Consider the following 8,381-nt stretch of genomic DNA (forward strand, 5'->3'; position numbering starts at 1 on the left):
TCCTTTGGTCACGATTCAAAGATTGGAGCTCCCACCCACCACCCCTGGGCAGCGGGAACCATCATAAATCCTGTCTAGCAGACACCTTGGACTGCAACACGTTATCCTTGTTTCTAACCACTAACAGATCATTGGTTAATAAACACCTTAGGTCAGGGACTTTATGCTAGCAGCATTGGCAATACAAATTTTATTTTACATTTGATCATTTATTCCATTTGAGACTTATTTTCCCAAAATAATCATTAGTCTCTCCTACTAATATCCACTAATTCGGATTCTTGATATTCAAATCAAGACGGGAAAAGTAAGGGGATTTCCAAGCAGTATCACTGGTGCACGGCAGGTTTCAAGTTTCTCTGGTTTTTAAACTGTAACCACCTGGTGAGGTTTCTATGGTTACGAGGCTCAAAACACACACTTCTAACATCCTAAATCTGGGGATTTCTGCAGCACCATCAGCTGTGCTCTCCTGCAGGGCACTCTCAGGACCATCACACCTGGAGTGAGAACAGGACCTGCTCCAAGTTCAGTTTGTGCCAACTCTGCAAAACAAGCTGCGTGACCCGCTGAGGGGATACAGGGGACATGCAGAGGGGGGTATGGGGGCTAATGTTTGAATGTGCTGTCCACTCGTCACTCATAGCCAGGAGGATGAGGGACGAGGCTACTGCCTGTCTACACGTGGGAGAAGATGCTTACCTAATATTGTTGATTCATTAATTGATTTATAAAATTTCTTGAGTTTATTTTGATTCTTGTAGCTTCTGCACGGGTGTGTTTCTGGAGGTCTAAATACTTGGACTCAGTGCCTGTGAACTGGATGTGGTGAAATCTGGTATTTTCAGATCTGATGGCTGAGTTTCCTGGATTTCTGGATGGGAGTTCAAGTTGACTGTGTTTATCCTTGTGGAGGAGGGGTTGCTTGGGTTTTTGGAAAGGCATGGTGCTGGCTGTTTTTATTCCTAGCAGCCTCTGTCTGATAGGGGGCCAGATAGAAAATATACTTTATACCTGAACATATATTAATACGGAGCTATATAGAAAATGCTAAAACTATTGAAACTTGCTTTCTCTAGAACTAACACGCATGTAAGTAAACAATTAATCACTAACGCCTGCAAGCCGCCTGAGGAGGAGGCCGGAATGCTTGAGAAAGAAGCTGATAAGGGAAACAGAAAGGACAGAAACAAGGACATAATTCATGGCTCAAAGGCGTCAAAGGCAGGAGGAGCTAAGGGCTAAGGAGGGCTCGCTAACATCCATCTCTAAACAAGAACAAAGAGGAGATAGCCAGCTGTGCACACAAGGACAGACCAGGCTGAAACCGGTCTGGGACTGCAAGCTCAGCCAAATTAGAGATTCCAGGGGAGAGGCGAGGAGTACACAGCGAGGAAGACCTATGGCCTTTATCCCTGAAGACCCCTGCCCAGAACCACCAGGAGGAACTGTGCAAGCGCCCCGAGGAGGAGCCCGAGGCGGAGATTATGGAAATGGAGTGACAGGAAGGAATGGCCTTTTTGGGGACAGGTCATGAATATGTACAGGCATTTCGAAATAGGTGATGTTTTAACTGTATAAATCCTGGACAAGCGGCCACGGTGGGTATGCCCGTGTGTGGTGGAGCGATCCCCCGTGCATCTGCGCGCAATAAACACACCTACTGTGTAACCTTGCAGGTTGTAGAGTCTTTTCCGCACGTCATGTGTCACTTTCCTTATTATCATTTAAAAAAAACCAAACCCAAACAGGACTTGCTTATTGATGATCATGAAAGGGACTTAGCCCGGCACTGGCTACGAGCTGACGTTCAGGACTGCCAGGAACTGCCCCCCCAAGCCCCTCCCAGCTGTGAGTGAGCGCAGGTCTCACTGCTGCAAGCTGGGGTGCCCCTGGGGTAACAATGCACGGGCCCAGTGAGGGCAGAGCTCGCTTGCCCTGAGGAGGAGCAGGGGGACAAGGGGAAGGAAGCCAGTGCCTTCTGCCGGGCGAGAGGGTGGCATTTCCCAGCACCCACTGCACTGGAGAGCTGGAGCAGACACTGGCAGCAGCACTGAGCTTGTAGGTACTGCAGGAGTTCAGAAGACAGGTCAGCTTCAAAGTGCCTGTGAGGTGGAAGAAGGGTCTGAGCTGAGATGTGCTGTGCTTCCTCCCCCGTTGCTGAGAAGCTCGGAGCATGAACCTGTCCTCCCGTCTCTCCTGTCCTGGCTCATGAACATAGAAGAGCGGTTGGCAGAGCAGACTTTGGGGGCTGCTAATGCTGCTGCCTCTGAACTCCGAGGGGGAGAGAAAATCAGATGAGGAGGGAAGAAGAATGGCCTGAGGCGAACTGCAGAGGAAGTCAAGCACCAAGTAAACCGACAGCCGCACTCTTAAAGCCAGCCCTCTGCTGTGTTTCACCACGGCAGGGATTCCAACAGCACAACCTTTTACCTTGAAGATTCTTTTTTCTTAGATGACTAAAATAAGGTAATCTACCTCAGCTGTTTGATGGATTTTTCACTGACAGCTGAGGATTTGAAACCCCCCTCTAAACTACAGAGCACTGAACTAATAAACTGCTGCTTGAAAGTGGAAATGGGAAAAAGATTAGAAAAGGCTCCGATCGATTAACACTGTGTTGTAGCGCGGTGCTCGACTGCCTTGAGTCACCCATGCCAAGGTGTGAGGCAATGGATGAAGGTTCACAAAGCCTGAATGCTGCCTACAGCAAGGAATCACAGAACTAATTCAGCTCTTTACAAGGTGCTTGTGCCTGAGGCAGCGACAGCCCCAGCCGAGCGCTTGCTGGGGGGCGGGGGGGGGGTCAGGAGTTTGGGGAGCACAAGGGGGACCCAGCATCCCCATGTCCTGGAGGTACCTACAAACTGGACGGAGCAGCCGCTCAGAATGGGGATTTATTCCCACCCCACGCAGCCAGCACTCCACCAGAGTGCAGTACAGCTCGGGGTCAGCTGGGAATATCACACTCCGCGGTTTGGCCCAAGAATGCCCAAGTTTCACCATCGATCCTTTCGGCACGATGACCCCACTCACAGAGGGGGAACCAGCCCACGCCCGGTGCCCCGACCCTGCAACCACTCACCGACGGGCAAGGGCTTGCTCACGGACAGAATCTGCGGGGTCTCCACTCACCTAAGGCCCCCGGGGGGTGAGGGCCCTCAGCCCTGGGCAGCGTCCTCGGGCACGTCCCAGCCCCCGGGAGAGTCCCTAGCCGCAGCCCCGCTGCTCCCCGGAGGCCCGGAGTGGCTCCCAGCACCTCTTGGTTGGGCTCCGGCTGCGCCCCCTCGGCTCGGGCTGGGGTCAGCTCTCATGAGCTGGGGCCAAGTGCCAAAACCGTGAGGTAAACGCCATGATGAGATCTTACCGGCTGAACTCCGATCGTTGTCTTTGGCAAGTCCCTGTCAATGTTGGCTCTTTGCCAGGGCGGGTGCATCTGCCACAACCCACCCATGACCACAGCCGTTACTCAACTGGTTTCCTGGGAGCGGTCGTGCAGCCACCTCTTGCCTCCAGTGTTAAAGGCGAGCGTGACCTCGGGGAGCTTTCGTGCTCGCTGTGGATCGTCATTCCTCAATTATCCTTCTGTCCAACACGGACAGAACAGGTTTCAAGGGGGTGCACTCTACCATTAACAGGTTTCAGTACTGCACGCCTACTCTGGCTTATTACAATACAAATTACAATAATCATAACTGCAGTCACCTAGTAAAATCCAAACATTCCAAAACTTTCCCCGACCCATTAGTCCCTGGTACAGCAACAACTGCCTCCCAGACTTTTACCACTTTCTTCATTTCGTTGGCCTGATCCCGAGGTGGCATCGATACATCTCGGATGTGGATGCAGCCCTATTCCACACACTCCTTCTCCTTTGGTCACACAGCATTGTGTTCCACTGAGCACCACACTCGGCTGTTGCCCTGGGAATGTTGAAACGCAGGGTAGTGCCATTCCAGTCCCCACTCCACAGTGTCATGAGCAGGTAGGAAGGAATAAGTTCATCGCTCAGGTGAAACCCACTGGCATTTTTGCCACCACATGGTCATCCAGGTCCTGGTTGTCACCATGGCCAGCAGGGACACCAGGGCGATCCGCTGTCCCTGTAAGACAACACGGCTGACCTCAGCTTGGAAACTGGGCTTCAGGGTTAGAAGTCAGGGATTATCTACCGGCACCAATACGGTGGATTTCCCACTCCCATCCAGGGCTTCCCAGGCAAATATGCCTCTGGGTTTCGCCAGGGTCATGGGCACAATGCCGAGGGAGGGCAGCCTCACCATTACAGGTTGGCCCACGTATGTCCACAGTGTCCCTTTTATCATCTGGTACAGGGGCGATGCCCATTAATGGTCCCATAGGACAAAACGCTCAAATTTTGGGGTTTCCATGACGCCCCCAGCGGTTCTTGTCAATAAAGACCGCCTGTGGTGGCTGTACATCCCAGTTACGGTGTCAGACATCGGCACATCTTTCAATCAAACCACGGGTTCATTCGACTGCATGGTCAGCCTGAGTATGAGACCGTGGATGAACACCCACCTGATGCCCTCCCCTCGAGCCCAGTGCTGCACCGCTGTGGCCATAAAGTATGGCCCATTGTCACTTCGGATGCACTCAGGAGTGGGTAAAATACTAAACCACTTTCTCTGGGCTTGCCCTGCCTGGTCTCCAGAGGCAGTTCTAACAGCTGTAGCCACGGTTAGTCCACACACCACCTCCACTGCTACCAAGAGAGATCCCTTTCCATGCGATGGCTGCAAAGGACCAGTACAACCATCTCTTCTTTTACGGGAATCATAAAAACCAGGTCCTTACCACCCAAAGCGGCCACCCACCAACAGGCGGCCGCCTGTATTGCTGTTACCATTGAGGGTACCCTCGGGATGGAGCTGTCAGGGACGGGCTATTACCAGTCAGTTTGCTATAACCGTTAATTTGACACCACCATCCATCAGGCTTACGGACTGGCCAGACTGGAGCGTTACGGGGTGAATGGGTGCAGCTTATGGTCTGTCTCTTCTCCAGGTCGCCAGTCCCTTCGGTGATGCCCTGCTTGGCTGCGGCTGGCAGCGGGCCCTGAGCCGTGCCGGGCACATTCGATTGCGGCAGCGCAGGAGTGAGCTGCAGGGGCCTCATCCACCCCCAGCTCCCGAAACCCCAACGCTGAGAAAAAATGTGGATTAGAAGGAGAGATGTTAATGCCATGTGCGGAGGAAAAGGAGAAAAAGGAAAAGAAACATCTGCCTGGATGTTGGGGGGCGACAAACAAGAGGATGGGCAGTTGCGAGTCCCTTCTTCCCCTCCCCCATGTGACCCCGGTCCAAAGGGGAAGGGAGGCAGGAAAACCCAGACAGAGCAGAAAGGACAGAGAAGAAATGGGGAGTTCGGGGCTGTTTCAAGCGGCACTAGAGGGCACTCAGCACACACACACCCCCTACAGGTGCCGCTGAGCCAGGCTGCCGGGGTGGATGCTGCGGCATTTTTGTTTCTCCCATCCCTGCACCCCCAAATCTGGTTATATTCCCACCTGCACCCCCAAGTCCAGTTAAATCCCCCACCCTGCACCCCTAAATATGGTTAACTCCACAACTTGCACCCCCAAACCAGGGTGTATCTCTCATCCTGCACCCCCACATCCATGGGTGCCTTGGTGCTGGGGGACCACCCAGGCAGGGTGAGACACAAAAGATGACGCGGAGGCCACGGCCTCGCAGGACGCAGCGTTTATTGTTGGCAGGGGAAACTGAGGCACGGGGACGCGGACAGACCTGTGTCCCACCCCCTGCCACCCCAGCCCGGGGGATGCACCCGTGCCTCAGCAGGCAGGGCCACTGCCCCCTCGGGTTAAATAGCTTAAAAAACAACCAACCAAACCAAAACAAGCCCAAACAAACAAAAAAAAAAAAAAAAAAGGGGAGATTTTAAGGGAAATAAAAGGGTGAGAAGCCCCAGAGCTCAGTGGGGACCAAGGCCGGGGCTCCCAGGAGCCTTGCAGGGGAAACTGAGGCACGCGGCGGTGTCACGGCCAGCACCCCATGGGATGCGGCACCACACCTTCCCTGAGAGTTTGTTTAGTGTTAAACTGGGAAGACCGGAGTCTGCTGGCTGGACCTCCTCAGAATTAGCCCTTGGGGTGGGGTCTGCCCCACGGTCAAGGGGAAACTGAGGCACGGGGTGGGAGGAAAAGTCAGTCCCTCATCCCTGCAAATGGGATCCTACTTTGCTGTCAGCAGGGGAAACTGAGGCACGGAGTCATCCTCCACCTCTCCAAGGTGCCCCAAACCAGCTCCCAACTGGAGAAACTGAGGCACAGACCCACTGGTGCTTCCCCCCCAAAACCCCAGCCCTTCTCAGCAGGGGAAACCAAGTCACGGATCCACCTCCCCCTCACCTCCCCGCCCCCTCCCCCAACAACTCCAGCAGCCCCACTTCTCCCAGTCGCGCCTTGGAGTGCTCCCCCCAGCCCCGGCTGGTTTTGGGGCTCGGGTGGGGGTGACCCCTCGCCGCGGAGGGCCGGGCCGGCGGCTGCCACTCGCCGTAACGCCCCCGCGCGCCCCCCGAACACCCCCGGCCCGGCCGCGTTGGGCGGGGGCAGGTTCGGGCCGCGGAGGCGAGCGGAGAGGCGGGGCGGGGGCCGCAGAAGGGGCGGTGCCGGCGGCGGGGGCGGTGGTCGCGGCAGAGGGTCTGGGCAGGGCGGGGCAGGGCCCGCACCGGGCGCTCGGGGGCGGCTTCTTCGCCCCGCGACGGCCCGCGGCCACCTCCGCGCGTGCCAGGCGCCGCCGGAGGGCACCGGCGGGACCGGGGGGGCTGGTGGTCGCCCCCCCGGGCGCGGTTTCTCCTCCCTCATGAGCGGGGGGCAAGCGCCAAACGGGCTACTGAGCCCTGCGATCAGGCTTTTGCAGCCGAGGCCGGTTGGTGGGGGGTTGGCCGCGCTGGCATGACCTGATCTCCGCCACACTTTGGCAACCCCTGGCCGCTGCCGGGGCTTTTCAGGGCAGGGCCACGAGCCACAGCGGGGGATCGGTGAAACCCCCCACTCGATCGCTCTTCCCTTCCGACCAAAGCTCCGGTCATGCCGCCGTGTGGGGGGCTGCTCCAGGCGCAGTGATTTGCCACAGAGGAGTAAAATCATTTTGGACGTTGATACAACGGGGAGGAGTCAGTCCAGCTCGGCAGTCAGGAGCGCTGACCAGGATGATGCTGGACTCCCAGTTCATGGGGAGCGTGTGAGCAACCACGCTCAGCTCAGTGTGGGCACTTGCATCATTTAAAGGTCAGGCTCACTGAAACACTTCCCTGAACCGAAGGCGCACTGGGTTGTGCCCTAAAAACCCCCGGGACCGCCCCGCTGCACCAACCCTAGGCGTCTCCACCGGCGCGCCGTTCCTTGCAGGCTGGCCCGCTCCTGCCAGCGCAAGCCCCGATCCCTGCTGGCTCCTCGGGACGAGGCGGGTCACCCCGCTGCCACCAGCAGCACCTGCCCCAGCAGCGGGGCCGTGTGCCCAAACCTGGTGTTTCCCCGGCCATGGAAGTGCAGCTGGAGTGAGGGCCGAGGGCCAGCAGGAACTGCCAGCGCTCACGACACCCCTCTCATCCGAAGGGTCTTTGCTGGGGCAGTGCTGAGGGACAGGCTCTACTTAGACCATGCACAAGGTGTATTTATTTTTAATCAACTTCCTTGCTGACAGGTGCACACTTCAGTGAGAAAAGATCATTAAACAGCTTTCTGTACCACGGAAGTCTAACCATGCAAAAGAAAGATTATTCTGTTTTTCCCGGAAGAAAACATAAACTCCGAAAACAAGTCTCAGCACTGAAAGCAAATTATTAATTTAATAGCACTGTAAAACCAGATCACAAAACCACACATGCAAGACATACGATTAGGATGTCTAACTTGGAGCCTCTTTCCCTTGAGAATCAAGACAAAAACAATTTCACTAGAACGGATGGGTTATTTCTGTTACAGCAGCAGTATTTGGACAAGGCAGGTGTTACCATTCTTACAGCTACAAAAGCAGGGCCCTTCAGGCTTGACAGCTCCCCACTACTGTTAAGGCCAGAGGACAAGTTCATAGAAACCTCTAAATTGGGCATTACAAGAATTAAAAACCCTCAGATGTGTGATTTTCCCCCTATGCCTATGCAGAAGAATCAAAGCCCAGACAACGACCATCAGAAACAGCAACCGCATTAAACAAGACTTCGTGAGGAACTTGTGAAGTAAAATTTTTCATCTTTTTTTTTTTCTTTTTTCTTTTGGCAGTATACAAAGAGCCAAACCAAACCAAACCCCAACAGACTTATTTTGAGACCTGACTCTAAGATCTTAAAGTAAAATCAATTATTTTTTCCATTCTCTTTTTTTTTCTTCTTTA

This window comes from Leptosomus discolor, unplaced genomic scaffold (genome assembly GCF_034619465.1).
Source record: "Leptosomus discolor isolate bLepDis1 unplaced genomic scaffold, bLepDis1.hap2 HAP2_SCAFFOLD_54, whole genome shotgun sequence".
Lineage (NCBI taxonomy): Eukaryota > Metazoa > Chordata > Aves > Leptosomiformes > Leptosomidae > Leptosomus > Leptosomus discolor.